The following is an 18,486-nucleotide window of genomic DNA, read 5'->3' on the forward strand; positions in this document are numbered from 1 at the left end:
TTTTTGAGAGTCAAAATGATATGAATTTTGACTAATATTTTAAGATGTATTTTTTCATCTTATTGATAAGAAAAAAAGTTTCAATTTAAAGTACTTTCTGTATAGCTTCTGAATATCTAAAGTTTTGTTTTGATATACCGAATTAATGTAATCTAATTTAGTTTTGAAAATAAATCAAATTGCCTCTCGAAAAGTACAACATGACAACTAAAAAGAAACTAATGGAGTAACAAAATTCCCATTCGTGCCATTTTTTTAAAACACAAAACAACATTCAGTTTCGACGTACCACTTCGTATACATGACAAACAACAATATGTCCACATTATTATTTAAATGAGCTAAAATATAAAATTCATCTTGATATGTGTCAATATTGAGTCAATGATTGTTTATCCAATTAAATCTTTTTTTTTTAATAAGGAGTATGAACACATTGTTACTATAAAGTGGTTTTTAACAAGACTTTATGTGCGCAAGAAATAAGATCATCTTTAGTCTCATTATTTTAATATTCTATATTATGAACTATATAGTTCATGATTGACCTTACAATTGAAATTATTTGAACTTGATCCCAAAATGATGTTTTTTCAAGCATGAATTTTCTCTATGAACGAACTATTGACTTGAAACATGATTTTAAAACGTTGTGAAACAATTGATATACCTCTCATAACTTTATTTATGAGAGTAATTTGGAATGTTTTCGACTTATAAGACATACTTTTTTCCTATTTGGGTTTGGGCTTGTCCGAGCAAGCTGTGTTGGAAGTTGTGTTATTCCAGAGGACGAATAACTGTTATATATCCTAATAAATTACTTCGATCAGGGTTTGTTAGTTCAAAGGATGATTGACCTCCGTGGGTTAACATCCACAAGGAAAAATAAGATTCATAAATGGAATGACTCTCCCATCTTGATTCGCTTGAAAGTATGACATTGTAGGAAAGAACGGTGATGTGATTGCCCTCTAGGTGACATGTGTTTATTTATTGATTCTCTTTAATTGGCATGATTTGATGAACTATTTGATTTGATATTTGGTGTTAGACGTACTGGCACATCTTTTTTAAAAATAAAATGACTTGAAATGATTAATTCTTCATAATTGACGATTTTACTAGGTTTCATGATTTACGCTATCCCTAGTTTTGAACTAGTTCATTATAATTTTTCTTTCTATATTATTATTCATTTTAAATCGTTCTGTTCAAGGAGGAGTACGACTTCCTTTTTCCCATTTTGTTCGTAGACCTCGATATTCTAATCATCCTTTCCTTGTTTAGATTTAATAAAATTCATAAATTCTTTTTACATAGGGTGATCTGTATTAAAATCTGAAGTACCTGCAATGTTTGGAGTTATTAGTCTTTGATTTTTCATTTGGACTAAGATATTGCCTCTATCGAGGTGTCAAATGGGCGGGTTGGGTTGAAATTGGAGATATTAAAATGGGTTGAAATAGAAATTGGGTTGGGCTCTGACCCGCTCAAATCGGTTGGGCTCAAATGGGCTTAAAACGGATTGGGTCATGACCCACTCGATTTGAACTGCTTAATCTCAATAATTTTAATATATTGTTATTAAGTTCTATAACCATAATTTGAATTTCAACTCAAGAAAATTTTAAAAAAGAAGTTAAAATGGATAGATAAATCCTAAAAGATATAAAATAGATTGTAATTCATACCTTCAATATAGTAACATACATTACATCAATGAAAATAAAGAGACTTAAAACGGGTTGAAATTGAAGATTAAATTTTGCTCAATTGAGGATTCTCTTAAAATGGGTTAAGACTTAAATGGATTGAGAATGAACCCAATCCAAATTATCTTGAGCCCAACCCTTAAAATTATGGGCGGGTTACCTATAGTTGGACTCATTTTTGACTCCCCTACCTTTGTCCATTCTTGCTCATCCCCTTCCTCTTCTATAGGAAGATTGATAAATGGGTCTCAACCTATTATTTATAAAAGGAAGTCTTGCTCGTCCCCTTTCTCTTCTAGAAGAAGATTGATAAGTGGGTCGATTACGATTTGGGATGAATTAAAAAAGGCTTTCCTGAAAAGATATTTCTCAATTTCTTTTGTGGTCAAATTGAGGGATGAAATTACAACCTTCCGGTAAAATCCAGAAGAACCTCTCCATGAGGTGTGGTAGAGATTTAAACAGAAGGTAGCAATGGGTCTGTGACATGACTTTTCAAAGGTTGTCTTGTTGCAATATTTCTTTCGATCTTTGAGCCCTTGAAACAAAGAGATCGTCAATGGATTGACAGGGAGAGCACTTATGGACCATTTGTTTGGTTAGGCAAAGGTGTTACTGGAAAGGGTTCATTCAGGATCCGAGGGGACATCATATGTCACCTTTTCTAATGTGTATGAGGAGCTTGAGAAGTAATGTAAGAGAATAGATTATTCATGAACTATTGTCATGATTTAATGCTAATTGAAGGGGGTTTAGGCCCTCGTTCTCTTGGATGTACGCATTTCATAGAAAAAGTGAGTTAGATGGATTTGGAGCCTAAAAGCACTATAGCGATGGAATTGGCATCCCGCAGAAACCAACAGATCTCTCACTGGCTAAACGCCAGCTTGGATGGAGTAATGTTGTCGTAGTCCTAGTATACAATTGGCACGGTAGAATGACAGATCGACATTCACTGATCCTAGCACATGTACTCCTATTAGATATTAACGTTGATGCGAGCATGTAACTGATGCTTCACTTTCTCTGATCGGTGCCTTGTCGGTTCAACGCATGTTCGAAGGACAGAAGGTGATGGGCAAAAATGTAATTATAAAAAATAGTGCTACCTTTGAAATGTCCTAAGAATAGAATAGGAATTTATGCAATTATATATCATTATATTCTTCCTAATTAGGGTAATGGACATATGATGAGTAGTGTGATAACGTAGATATTTTAGAGAGAAAAATAGTGAAGAACTTTCTAGCTTGTAAAGGAAAAAATACCTCATATTTGTGTCAATCTAAGCTTGGAATCCATGTTTTGCTTACCAATTAGTTTGGAATAGAGATTTCCAATATGTAACACATCGGATTTCAAAAAGGAAATTTTTTTTCAGTTTTTCACAACTTGGTGTCAGCAACCACGACACCATACACGGACCGTAGGTAGGACGACGGTCCGTATGTGGTGGCCGTGGTTGGTCGGTTTAATTTTTCCAAAATGTGAAAGTTTCAGTACTTTGTGACGGATCACCAGGACGGCCCGTCATCCATTCAACGAGTTGTAGATAGGGTTCGTAGGTAAGTCCTAGACTTAGAAAGATTTCAGAGTCAGAAGTCGAGAACGACGACCACAACCTACGGTCTGAAGACTGGACCACGATCCGTAGGAAGGGGTCCGTTGTTGGTGGCCCAGTAATTGAGTCTCTGAAGTCAACGATGGACGAACAGGACAGTCCGTAGGTTGAGCCACGAATCGTGGTTCTCCACCATCATTGACAACAACAATTATTTGGAAAGAAAGAGCTTTTGGGTTAACTTTAAATGGTCATATCGTTTAGCAAAAACTGAATTAGGTGGCCCAAGAATGCCCTTAATTGAGGAAGTGAAAACTCCTTTGATTTTTCTTCACACACCGGCCATGTGACCTATCAAATTGAAGATAATTTAATCCTCTTTCCAACGCCACTAAGTTTTCTAAAATCCAAGCTCTGAGTAAAAAGTTATGCTCGTTTTAGTGAAGCCCTGTCGGACAGACCATGAACCAGTCGACAGACAGTAGTCCAAACGACGGTTCGTCAACGTCACGATCCAACCCATCGGGACGTGCGGGCACCTACTGATATGCCGCGAAATCGTGGCACATTTGATGCTTAATAACTATGAACTAATATTGGAATTAAGTGAAATTTTGGATTATTTGATGGGTTTGTTAAATGTGTAGGCAGAATCTGGGTTGTATAGAAAAGTAGAAAAAGAAGAAGAACTGACGTTGACCGAGTGAAGTTCACGGCCAACTTCATGGACCGTTAACTTCATTACTGTCCGTGGTTGAGCTCGTGAAAGTGAGGCAGTGCTGGGCCTTGAGAAGATGAACAACAGGAATAACCAAGGAAGACCACAGAGGGTTCTACGGGCCATACTCCTCACCACGGACTGTGGTACCTGCCGTGAAGCAGAACCAGTATGAAATCAAGAAAGAGTTGAAAGAAGGTTGAAACCCAAGTGAAGACCACAGGCGACTTCATGGACCGTGGTCGTCACTACGGACCGTGGTAGCTCTCGTGGTGCATTTTTCAGTGACCAAGTTTGAAGATCCACTTTCGGGAAGCTCCAAGGCAAGACCACGGAGGGCTTCACGGAGCGTGAAGCCCTTGACGGGTCGTGGTAGTGGCCGTGAAAAGGCCCGACAACTCAATCCTAATTCAATTAGGACTCATTTTAAATATTCTATTTTGAATTACTTAAGGTCATTTTTAAGATTATTATTCATTATCTTACGTTTCACGACAAAGAACACATCATTACTCTTAGGTTTCGATTTTTGGATTTTTTAATATTGCTATCAGTTGGAAATTCAGATTCAGACTATCAGATTATCAAAGTGATTGTCGATTTGCTAATTACTTTCGTAAGTCTTTCTCAATATGTTTTCATCCCTAATTACTGATTGTTTACGTGAAAGCATGAGTAGCTAAATACCACGACTAGGGTTGTGGGATCCATGATGAACCTCTAGTTACGATTCCGTAAAACGAGTAAAGGGCAGTCTATGTTTACATTCAGTAGTTTTTAGCTTTCGATATCATTGTCATCTAGTGAGTGCATGCATTAGATGAGCCTGTATCTAGTACTTGTTCGAGAGAAAAATACAAGTTAGGAAAAAGCTGAATTAAATTATCCAATTGGAGTTAAAGCGTGAGTTCGAGAGAAAAGATCTTTAACACCATATCATTTTAAGTGAGGGTCAATGTTAGTAACACTCTAGGGTCGAGAGAAAATGAGTGATAATTATCTGATCTGACTGAGAAGTGTCAGATAAATTTAACTCACAATGATTTTGTAAACATTAATTTGCCTGATGCTCAATTACGGAAGAACACTTGAACTAATGTTATGGTGAACACAATCCTGGTTTCTTTTAATTAACTGAATCAACCTTATAACGAAATAGTCTGTTAGTCGCGAATCTTGATTTTGACTGCAAGTTTGGTAACTGCAAGTTTCAAAATTAACACACATTTCCACCAAACCCAATTTACTTTCCGTTGTTATTTGCTTAGTTGATAATAACAACATTCGAATAAATGCGACAGTGAAACCTTATCTGTAAAGAAATTCTCTATGGGATCGACCTCAACTCTAGTTGAGTTCTGTAAATTGACATCGACCGTTTACACTTCTTATTTGAAGTGTAAGTTTGGACGTATCAAATTTTGGCGCCGCTACCGTGGAATTTCAATTTAGAAGTGTTTTACTAGCTTTTATTCGATCGTAGTTATATTTCCTAATTTTACGTTTTGTTTGGTGTTTGTGTCTTTTTCGCGAGAGTCAGATTGTGCATGCCCAACACTAGAAGCAAAGGAGCCCCATTGCTTCCTTACGACCCTGAAGTTCAGAGAACTCTTCGAAAGATGGTTAATGCACAAGAACAAGAGGCTCAGAGACAGAGAGGGACTAGAAGCTTAGATTGATGCTGCAAGGAATGTGCATCAAACTGCAGGAATCAATCTGTCACGACCCGAGAGCACCCCCAAGTCGTAACATGCGTATTCGACCTCTCGGAGGTCTCATACAAGCCCTTAGCAAATCACATTAGATATGTAAAATAGTGCGGAATTAAAAACTCTTTAAATAAAATCCCATAAGACTCAAAGGTCACTTTTAAAACATCATTCAAAAGTACACAAGCGGAATACTAAGTCTCTTAGCCATCTTAGACATAAACGTGAAAACATACTAGGGACACGACCCTTTACAATCAAAAGAAGTCTATTAAGTCTATTACAAGAACCTTATCATAAAACTAGAATAGAAAAGTCTTGTCCTTGACATATGAGGACATACCACAAGAGCTTGGAAGAACTTCAAGTTCCAAGCTTACTATAGAACCCGCTCACTTTCCGGAACCTACACTTGTAGAAAATAGAGAAATATGGAATTAGCACAATTAAGTACTAAGTATGGAGACGATGCAAAAACATGCCAAAACGGACATTTACAAGGAATAAATGCTTTCATATTATTTTGATAAAACCTTCACTTCACAAGTATAAGAGACATAATACAAGTCAATGTTCACATATAAAACCATAGCCAACCGTATACATACTCAACATATATTCATATACAACCCATGCTTAACTTTAAAAGAACACACGCCATTTCATTACCGTAGGACCTCTACCTAATATAACCTTAAGACACACTTGAGTGAGACAAGAAGTGACCGCCCATACAACCTCTTCAAACACACTTAAGTGTTCCTCAAGATTACCTTAGATAAGGACACTTCCTTTATAACATAACATCAATAGACCAACATTCTTTAAGAAACCATTTAGGAGACATTCAAGCACATAAAGGGACTTTCACATAATAGTCGTTAGACTTAGGGAACTCACTTTAGTATTTTCAAAGCCTACTCGTGCCATGTGTAGATAGCATCCCATACTACTACCTACACGTTGTAGAACCTATCCAATAACTAGAGTGCATATCCCACATGATGGGAATAGGCATAATCGACATAGACCATACTAGCTAGGCATGGAATCCGGAGTCTATCCTACTCCGTGGAGGTTGTTCTACTTGCCAAAGGTAGAACTAGTAAGCAACCCATGTAGGCACATCGTTTAGGGGATGTCCAAGGAAGTTCATTGTGCCTAATCTCATACTCAACTAGGCCACCTTCCTAACCACATCCACTCGGTGCTAGCCTTGTTTCCCATAGAGTATTCAATCACATATGTACTTAGAGAGGGTTCCTTTTCTAGTTCAACCAACTCATAGTACCTCTTCCCAAGAAAGGCCCCATCTCTAAGTCATGGCCGATCAAGGTTCATAAGGATAGCTCATTTGACTTTCTTAGATAAGGATTTTCATGCCGTTCCGGCTCCATCCATCTCTAAGTCTATCATCTCACTCAAGAAGGGAACTTCGCCCTAAGGCCCATCCTTCAAGGTTATACATTTACTTAGGAAAGCTAGACTTATGAAAGGGCACCATTTCTTAGTTTTGCCGATTCAAGTCTTGGCCTAGAATTCCTCTTTTAGCATTTATAGAAAGGGCACCATTTCTTAGTTCTAGCCCACTTCACACATTCATGCATTCAAGACTTTAAGTAACAAGGAGAGACACTTTAGTCTACCAACCAAGTCACAACATTATCATCTAAGGATACTTCATAATCCAACATCATTTCATATATACATCATGAGAAAAATCATACTTTAAATCACAATGCTATCCACTTTACATAGACTCATCACAAGATCACATAAACTCATTCACATCATACCTTCACACATAAAGCTTCACATAAAACTTTACATATAGCTTCATATAGGACTTTACATATAGCCTCATTTATATATATAATATACAATACAATAACACTTTGTACAAGATCACCTTATAACCATAAGAATACCTTCACATAGTACAATAACATTTCATAACTTGATAACACTTTAATTCAATAGATAATGCATTCAAGTCCATGTTCATAATACATTCCATAATTAAACACCTCCACCATAAGTGGATCAAACTAAGCAAGAACAAGTTTATCCATAATAAGAGATTAAGCCAACTTACCATCCTCCAAAGCCATAATCAACAACACTCAAGTCCCAACCATTTTACTTACCACAAGAGAATTCATCCATAACTTGCCCATAAGGCTACAACTTTCAATTCATCCATACATCATCAATTCATCATAGATAGATGTAGAAAATCATAAGAGTCACTAATACAATCCAATCCAAACACAATTTCATAAACTTTGAATCATAAGCAAAAGACCCACTTCATAAGCAAATTTAGGAATTTAGGGAAAACATGGGTTCTTCAAGGAATTCCATACGAAATCATCTTAAAAAATATTAATTCATCAATATAATGGCTTAGAAAATGTTTTGCCAATGAACCCATGCTTAGATTAGAATTTGAGATTTTTGTTCTTTGAAACACTTTTGAAACCCTTTTGATTGGACTCCTTGAAAGAAAGATTCATCAAGGATCAAGGGTCACCATACCTCTAACTTGAAATCCCACGAAAAATTGAAGAAGAAAGAACTCAAAATCTTCAACCCTAGCTCCAACTTCTTCTTCTTCTTCTTCTTCTTCTTCTTCTTCCTCTCTTCTTCTCTTCTTCACTCAAGAACCCTAACTCTTACTCTTTTAAAATGGAACAAAAAAATGATCCACAATTAGCCTAACACAATAATATAACCTCAAAAGAAAAGATTTGTGAAATGACCAAAATGCCCTTAAATTTCCGGACGGACTCCTTGCCAACTACCCAACTTTCAAAGGGCATAACTCACTCATACGAACTCGGAATCGAGCAAACTCGGTGGAGTTGGAAAGATCGTTCCAAGGGCTTTCCAAACATAACTGGAACTACTCCTGGATCATCCTGAGCTAGGAGTTATGACTGCTCAAAGTTGGCCAAAAACTCACTGATTTCCCACACTTAACCAAATTTCCAGGTTTTGAACTTAGCCAATTTCCAGATTCAGAACTTTTTTTCCAAAAGTGACTACTTCCAATTTATGCTTAAACTTTAAAAATTCATACGTTAGGCTCTAGTTTCACCTATCTATTTTTAGGGTCGCTACACAATCAACCTAGGCTAAGTGTCAAGCAAAATGTTGGAATCAATCAACCTAGGGTAGTAGATGAGAACAGAGGGGTGGAAGGAGTAGTCCATCCCCAGCGCCAACTAATAGCCCCAAGGGGTAGAGCTCAGGATCCAACTTATATGATGTATGAAGAAGATGATGCTGACTTGGATGGAGCTGGAGCCATAATGTTACCTGCACTACCCCCAGGTGTTAAGTTCACAATTACCAGCACCATGATCCAATTGCTGAACCTGAAGGTATGTTTAAAGGTGCAGTCGGTGATGATGCAAATCAACACTTGATGAATTTTGTGGCAATCTGTAAGTCACAAGAGATTCCTGGGGTCAACCAAAAAATAATGAGGTTGAGGCATTTTCCATTGTCTCTTACTGGAGAGGCGACTAACTGGTTGAATGAGATGTCAGATGACTCCATCTGAACTTGGAATGAGTTGAAGGAAGCTTTCCTGGAACGATTCTTCCCAGAATCAAAAGAGCTGCAGATGAAGGCTGAGATTAGTACACAGAAGCAGCTACCAGGAGAGGCAATGCATGATACTTGGTGGAGGTTCAGCCAAAAGCTGAAGAAATGCCCCAACCATGATCTTACCGAAAGGAATCTTAAACAGGCCTTTTATAGGTCTCTGAATTATGTTACTAAACCTGTTGTTGATGCAGTTTGTATAGGCTAATTTATGAGGAAGTCATTTGCGGAGAGCATGCAACTATTGGATGAGCTCTCAAAGAACAACAGAGCATGGTACACTAGAGATGCAAAGGTAGGAGAGCTTGGGTATACATTTGAGCTTTCAGCTGAACAGAGGAAGAGAGAAGAAGAAAGGGACCAAGACAGGGCACATATGATGACTCAAATAGATCTGCTCACAAAGCACATTGTCGCCAAGTCTGAAAAGGTGAATGTTGTGGGAAAGCAAAACAGGTATGAGGATCAGGATCTTGACCTTGATGAGGAAGGTAACTACTTGGGGAACCAAGGGTGTTTTCGGAATTATAACTGTGGAAATCAAGGTTACAATTCTAGAAACGCAGGTCGGAACTATGCTAGGGATGGTCAGTATGATAGGCCATCAAATAGAGATCAAAGAAACTGGAAAAACAGAGATGGGTATAGGAATGATCACAGTTGTGTTTATGTGCCCACATGCAATAGAGACCAGGTAGGTAGTAGTTCCAGTGGATCTAAGATGGAAGATATGATGACTAAAGTACTCCAGAAGGTTGAATCAACTGATACAGGGGTAAAAGAAATGAGAAGTGATTTCTCAAGCATGAGTCAGTTGGTGGACTCTCACACCACCTCCATTAAACAAATTGAGCAACAGTTGGGGCAAATCTCACCTCACTGAATCAGAGGAAGAATGGATCACTACCAAGTGACACCATTCAGAGTCCCAAGAAGGACGGGTACTGCATGGCCATTGCCACCAGGAGTGGTAAAGTTCTTACTGACCCTATGTCTGCAGGTACCAAACATGAACAGGTCTTAGAGCTAGCTGGTAGAGATGAGGATGAAACCGTACATGTAGATGACTCAGAGGAGGTTCATCATAAATCAAAACCCACAAGAGGAAAAGAGAAAGAGGTCGAGGAAAACCTGCCTTTACAGCAGATTCCCAGACCACTTTCTCATTTCCCTCAAAGACGTAGAAAGAAAGCTGAAGATGGGAATTTTACAAAATTCATTACCATGTTGAAGCAGCTTTCAGTAAACATTCCACTGGTGGAAGCTCTGGAGCAGATGCCAGGATATGCCAAGTTCATGAAGACCTTGGTTACAAAGAAAAGAGTTGTAAGTCTTGATTTTACTAATGATGTTCACCATTGCAACGCCATTGCTACCAGATCTTTGGTTCATAAAAAGGAAGACCCAGGTGCATTCATTATTCCATGCACCATCGGGTCAATTAGCTTTGCAAAAGCGTTGTGTGATCTAGGAGCAAGCATCAACTTGATGCCACTATCCATCTACAAGAAATTGGGATTGGGAGTTCCAAGACCCACAACAATGAGGTTGATGATGCTTGATAGGTCAGTTAAGCGGCCTGTGGGAGTCCTATGTGATGTACTTGTGAATGTGGACACCTTTATTTTTCTAACTGACTTCGTGATCTTGGATTGCGAGGTGGACTTTGAGGTCCCCATCATTTTGGGAAGACCATTTTTGGCAACAGGGAGAGCCTTGGTAGATGTTGAGAGAGGTGAGCTGAAGTTCAGACTTAACAAGGATGAGGTAAAGTTCAATATTTGCAGGTCAATGAAGCAACCCAATGATATGAATGTGGTATCTGCAATAGAGGAGGTTGCTGATGAAGACATGAGGGTACCCATAGAAGAGAGGATGGCTGTTGAAACCTTAGCAACAATGCTGATGAACTTTGATGCTGATTTCCGGTCTAACTATGTAGAGATCGTGAATGCTTTGCAGGGTATGGGAGCACACTCATATGCTCCAAAGAAATTGGACCTGGACTTGAAAAACAAGCCATTGCCCTCCAGCAAAACCATCCATCAAGGAGCCACCGGTGCTAGAACTGAAACAGTTACCTAGTCATCTCAGGTATGTATTTTTGGGTTCTAATAACACTTTACCTGTGATCTTGGCTGCAGATTTAAATAAAGAGCAGGTGAATGAGGTGATCATGGTGTTGAAAAGGTACAAAGGGGCCATTGGGTGGACCATTGCTGATATAATTGGAATACCTCCGGGTATATGCACCCACAGGATTCAGCTTGAGGAGGATTGCAGCCCAAGCATTGAACATTAGCGAAGTATAAACCCACTTAGGCAAGAGGTGGTTAAGAAAAAGATAATCAAGTGGTTAGATGCTGGGGTGGTTTATCCCATTTCTGACAGTCACTGGGTCAGTCCAGTGCAATGTGTGCCTAAAAAGGGCGGTATGACTGTGGTGGCAAATGCCAAAAATGAATTAGTCCCACAAAGACCAATCAGTAGATGGTGAGTGTGTATGGACTACAAGAAACTCAACAAGGACTTTGAGGGATCATTTCCCCATGCCTTTCATAGACCAGATGCTTGATAGGTTGGCAGGTAAAAGGTGGTATTGTTTCTTAGATGAATACTCTGGCTACAACTAGATATCAATTGCTCCTAAAGATCAGGAAAATACCACCTTCACATGTCCTTATGGCACCTTTGCGTTTAAATGCATGCCATTTGGACTGTGTAACGCACCAGCTACATTCCAAAGGTGTATGATGTCCATTTTCTCTGACATGGTGGAAGACACTTTAGAGGTATTTATGGACGATTTCTCTGTAGTAGGTGATACTTTCGATGATTGTTTGTTAAATCTTAGCAGGGCTTTACAGAGATGTGAGGAGGCCAACCTGGTGCTTAATTGAGAGAAGTACCATTTCATGGAAAAGGAAGCCCTTGAACAGCAACAACGAGATGCAACCTTAGTTGGAACTTCTAGTAGTGGAGCACCTGCTCTGACTAGTGAGGACCAAACTGACCAGGTCCCGAGTTCTGAGAGTGCACCCATTGATAAGGGTGCCAATGTTGATTCGACGACCGACACTTAGAGCGTCGTAGGTATGACCCCTCTTCATAGCCTGTGTGTTTTATTATTCTGTATCGACTTTGAGGGTAAAGTCCTTTTTATTTGGGGAGGGGGTGGTGAGCAACCTGCCATAACTGTTAGAAAAGTGGAGGTTGTCTCTATGTATTACTATTTTGGGTGTTTTGTGTGTTGAGCTGTGTAACAACTAATCTATGAAAATTGAGGACTTGAATCTGAGTTTGACTGTTAGGATCTTTAGATGACATCTTAGATACTGATATGTTGAACGTGGCTAATATGTTGAACGTGGCTAATCTGACCAATTAATTGGTGAACCAAGAAACTTAAGAAAATGCAATCTTGTGTAGTGTGTGTAAGTTTTGATTGAAGTCTAACTAGGAGCAGAAACTAGAACTTGCCTAAGTAGTCTTGCTTGAATCTGAGAATAACCGGATAGGAAAGGATCAGTAGGCCATTTTTGTTAAACCAGTAAAAAGCCAAAAATAAAAGAACCAAATGAAAAGCTTATCACTTGAACCCAATTTGAGCCTTAAATCAATCTTTGTTCTTACCCAGCATATATCATATCCTTGGTTCTCCAAAGGTACGATATCACAACTCAGGCCAAAAGCCTAAGTTGAGGGTGATTGCAATCCGAACAGAAAGAAAAAGGGAAAAAGAAGGTTCAACCAGTGAGCTAAGTGCATATTAAAAATTGCATATAAAAAAGAGAGAAAAGAACAGAAAAAGAAGAAAAGAAAGAGAAAAAGAAAAAGAAAATAATAGCTACTTGGTCGGGCTGAAATAAAGAAAAAGAGGGAATCACTTAGAAAAGAGTATGTGAAAATGAAACTTTGGAAAACCAAGGGATTAGTCACTCACGAAACCAAATATCCATTCCCTAGCCCCGAGCCTATGTTACAAGCCAATAAAGTCCTACAATGATCCTATTCCGGGTGTTTGAAAGATAAAGCGTAGAAAGTAAGGGCAAGCCTATGGTAGTTTGTTGTTAGTGTTAGAAGTTCATTGAGAGCGTGAGCGTAGTACTCAGTCCCTACCATTATGAACGAGGGACTTCTTTGGTGTGAGGACATAGTGGTTGCATTTGAAAGTAGATTGTGTGAGCTGATAATACGCAGGTACAAGCATGATTGACTGTGAGTAATTCGATGTCATGTATTGATCCTTACATGTTAGATTCAGAGGTTTGGGATACAAATTGTACTTGAAATAGTTGTTGCGTAGTGTCATAAATCTGGAAATGAATTGAGGGCTTATTGTATTTGTTTTTCTCATCACTTGAGGACAAGCAATGGTTCTAAGTTGAGGGTGTTGATGTGCTGCGAAATCGTGGCACATTTATGCTTAATAACTATGAACTAATACTGGAATTAAGTGAAATTTTGGATTATTTTATGGGTTTGGTAAATGTGTAGGCAGAATCTGGGTTGTATAGAAAAGTAGAAAAAGAAGCAAAACTGATGTTGATGAAGTGAAGTTCACGGCCAATGTCACACCCCAAGTTCGGATGTGATGGCACGTGTCCATTTCCCACCGGACACGTCAGCCTAACCCAACCACAACGATAGAGAAGTAGAAATACGAGAATAAAAGATAATAAATAAGTGGAAGACTTTAATTAAGACTCAACACTACCCAGAATTTGGTTGTCACATGTACAAACCTCTAAATACAGAATTCGAATAAAAATATACAAGTCTTAGAGTATAGTTCTCGAATAGAACAAAACTGAAAGTAAAGATAACTCAAGGGCACGTCTGGAATGAACCGCTACCTCTCGAGTATGTCCCGAAGCTCAATCTGCTAAACAAAATACTAAGCTGAATCTGAGAGAGCTGTCAACCTACACAATTGTGTAGAAGCAAGGGTGAGTACCGAAAACCACAGGTACTCGCAAGTAACTCTAAACTAAGCAAAACTAGCAGCTACAAACAACTCCTTTCAATCCCAACCGAACCACCAAAACTTCAATCTAGCAGCAAACCAACCAACCTATACTAAACAGATCATATTCAACAGCCAGAACCAACAGTATATCCTCATCAACCTCAGATCAACAAATAAGAGCAAGTAGATCAAATTCCACATAAGAAGGGTAAACTGATACAATCCACACATCACAGACAAAGATAAGGCAAATGCGATGCAAAATGCAATAATGATGTCATGTAGTCGTGATGCATGTCTGTCCTACGATACACATCTGTTGACGTAATCAGTCCGCGCTGAATACTCAAATCAGAACCCATGGGGGCCACACATGGACCATGTATCACCGCCAGAACCAGATCCCATCGGCATCCAAATCGCTAGCCGGAGCTAGTCTCAACTGTGTCTCATATCCATCCATCCTCATATCAATGTCTCAGAACTCATGCAACAGATAGTTCACACATGGGATGAATAATGAATATGCACATGTCATCAATCACAATCATATCACGAGCACATCATAGTATTACACATCATCTGTCTCAATCACAACCATATCACAACCACATCATAGTATTACACATCACCTGTCTCAATCACAACCATATCACGACCACTTCATAGCATTACACATCACCTGTCTCAATCACAATGTTTGTATCAATCATAGCCTACTCATGCTCTATCCCCTCAATATCAGTTATCACATGACTTATTCAACAATTTCAAGTCACATATAACACATTTAGCTCGTTTTATTCCCCATCTTTCATTTACAACAATTTCAATCCACAAATAAAACCCATCCTCAATCCCCATTACTCCCCAACACAATTAGGAAAGTAGTCATGCGTAGTCTAAGAGTTTTACAAAGTTTGGAAGCCACTTGCCTTAAAACGAACTCCAAAAGTTACTTGACTTGAGCCTTTCCTTTCTGAGTATAATCCGGATCGCGATAATCTATTCAAAAAATTATTCACAATCACAATTCGAGTCCAATGACACCAAAATCAAGAAATTTAGGGAAAAAGGGCAAAATGGTCCAAAAGTCTCATACCGGAAAATGATACCCAAATCTGGAAATTTTTGATGTAAAATGATCCTTAAATTATTTGGAAGCTAATGGTGAAAACCAATTTGAAAACGGAGTTGAAATCAATTCACAAACTCAATTTGAAGGAAAATCTACGTTCTTGAAGAAGCCTAAAATATTCGGATCCAAAACCCCGACTCGAAAATGAAGTATCTCTTGAAAAACATCTTACCCATGCTTAGATAAGTTCAAATATGAAATTTCATCAAAAACGGAGTTAAGATCGACCTTGAAATTCTTAATTTATCAAACTTTAACTTTACCGGGAAAGTCCAAATTGTACGCGGTTAATATGATGAAAATAATCGATGAATCAATAATTTTATGTTAAAATCAGTTTACCCATAACATAAGGATCGTAAATATACCGTTTTCATCAAAAAGGGAGTCCAAATCGATAAAACCCCAAATTTTCCCAAGAGATTTACAGATAGGGAAAAGAAAAAAATACCAGATAAAGAAATTATGAGAAAATGTCGAATTGAAGATTGAATACTAACCCTCATATTAATTCAAGAAGAAACCAGTAAGAATCACTCCATTCCGATCTCTAGAACTCCCGATATGCTCAAATGAACACAGTCTGAGATTTTTATAACAGTACATGGCTGTTATGCACCAGAAAAACAGCAGTTAATCTTTCACTAAAAATGCCGTAATTTCCTCATACGATAGTGAAATGACCCGATTCTTTTTTGTAAATGTCTTAAATAATGATACGGACCTGCTCGTTCAATCGGAGCTCAATTTCATGCTCGTTTTCCCAGTCAAATATCATTTCTACTCGGTAAATAATTATTTCTTATTTGCGATAAAAGTCCAATCTCGGGTTAGCGAAAACTCATTTGGCACTTCCCGAACACAAACCCAATATGCTACTAGCTTGAAAATGACATTTCGGACTCAATGAAATCGTCGGAATTTGAATTCGAGGTCTCCTTGACCCGGTATCCGATAAGGCGTCAAGAAACTAACTTTAGGCTCAAAAACTCGAAACGCACTCGGGGCCTCTAAAAATTCAACGAAGACTCATTCTAGACTTAGAACTCACCCTCCTGAATCCAACGGTGCCCTCGAAATTTCATTTCGAGCACCGGAACCTTGTTTGTTGACCAAAGTCAACTCTTGATCAAAATTTCACAATTTTTGCAACTTAGGACCTCAAATCTTCGTTTTAACTCCAAATTCGACTCCGTAAATTCTCATAGACCCGTTTCGACATTTTAAAACTGCTGGAATCGACGGAAATCCGATTCGAGTCTCGAAACTCCAAATGACTCGAAATAGCACTTTTAACCAAACTTTAACTCTTGAAAACTCAACTTTTCATCAATTTTCCTTCAAACCAACTTCGAAAATACAACAATTAGGACTCGGGGCAATTATCGGGAGGGGTAAAACGGTCATTTTATGAAAATTTCCAAAAATGACCTTTAGGGTCATTACAACCAACTTTAAGGACCGTTAACTTCATTACAGTCCGTGGTTGAGCTCGTGAAAGTGAGGCAGTGCAGGGCCTTGAGAAGATGAAGAGAAAGAATAACCAAGTGAAGACCATGGAGGGTTCTACGGGCCGTAGTCCTCACCACAGATCGTGGTACCTGCCGTGAAGCTGAACTAGTATGGAAGCAAGAAAGAGTTGAAAGGAGGTTGAAACCCAAGTGAAGACCACGGGGTAGTGGCTGTGAAAAGGCCCGACAACTCAGTCCTAATTCGATTAGAACTCATTTTAAACATTCTATTTTGAATTACTTTAGGTCATTTTTAAGACTATTATTCATTATCTTACGTTGCACGACGAAGAACACAACATTACTCTTAGCTTTCGATTTTTGGATTTTTTATTATTGCTATCAGTTGGAAATTCGGATTCAGACAATAAGATTATCAAAGTGATTGTTGATTTGCTAATTACTTTCGTAAGTCTTTCTCAATATATTTTCATCCCTAATTACTGATTGTTTACGTGAAAGCATGAGTAGCTAAATACCACGACTGGGGTTGTGGGATCCATGACGAAGTTCTTGTTACGATTCTGTAAAATAAATAAAGGGCAGTCTGTGTTTACATTTTGTAGTTTTTAGCTTTCGATATCATTGTCATCTAGTGAGTGCATGCATTAGATCAACAAAATACCCGTTATGAAAAAGCTGAACTAAATTATCCAATTGGAGTTAAAGCTTGAGTTCGAGAGAAAAGATCTTTAACACCATATCATTTTAAGTGAGGGTCAATGTTAGTAACACTCTAGGGTCGAGAGAAAATGAGTGAAAATTATCTGATTTGACTGAGAAGTGTCAGATAAATTTAACTCATAATGATTTTGTAAACATTAATTTGCCTGATGCTCAATTACGGAAGAACACTTGAACTAATGTTATGGTGAACACAATCCTGGTTTCTCTTAATTAACTGAATCAACCTTACAACGAAATAGTCTGTTAGTCGCGAATCTAGATTTTGACTGCAAGTTTGGTAACTGCAAGATTCAAAATTAACACACATTTCCACCAAACGCAATTTACTTTTCGTTGTTATTTGTTTAGGAGATAATAACAACATTCGAATAAACACGACAGTGAAACCTTATCTGTAAAGAAATTCTCTGTGGGATCGACCTCAACTCTAGTTGAGTTCTGTAAATTGACATCGACCATTTACACTTCTTATTTGAAGTGTAAGCTTGGACGTATCACCTACTCTAACACCTAAGTAGGAGGACCCTTGATCCCCAAATGGTTAAAAACATGCGGAAGATTAAGAAAGCTGGAGAGATTTTCTACATAATAAAGAGCTTAAACAATACAAAGTTAAATTTGTAAAATAAATAACTCCCCGAGGGATCTAGTCTAAAGATGTACAAGAAGTTCTAAGCTTACATGATATATAATACAGTAATTAATGACAGCTCCCACCACAAGGAAGGAAGAATAAAAGTTGTTGGATATTGTCTTCGTCTGCACCTATGAAACATGACGGACGCTGCAACCTGACTATGCCAAATGGCATAGCAAGAGTAGTATCAGTACAAACAACATGTACTGGTAGGCATCATTGGTCACCC

Source organism: Solanum verrucosum, unplaced genomic scaffold (assembly GCF_900185275.1).
Source record: "Solanum verrucosum unplaced genomic scaffold, falcon-dt-bn FXZP01000274.1, whole genome shotgun sequence".
In the NCBI taxonomy this organism is placed as follows: domain Eukaryota; kingdom Viridiplantae; phylum Streptophyta; class Magnoliopsida; order Solanales; family Solanaceae; genus Solanum; species Solanum verrucosum.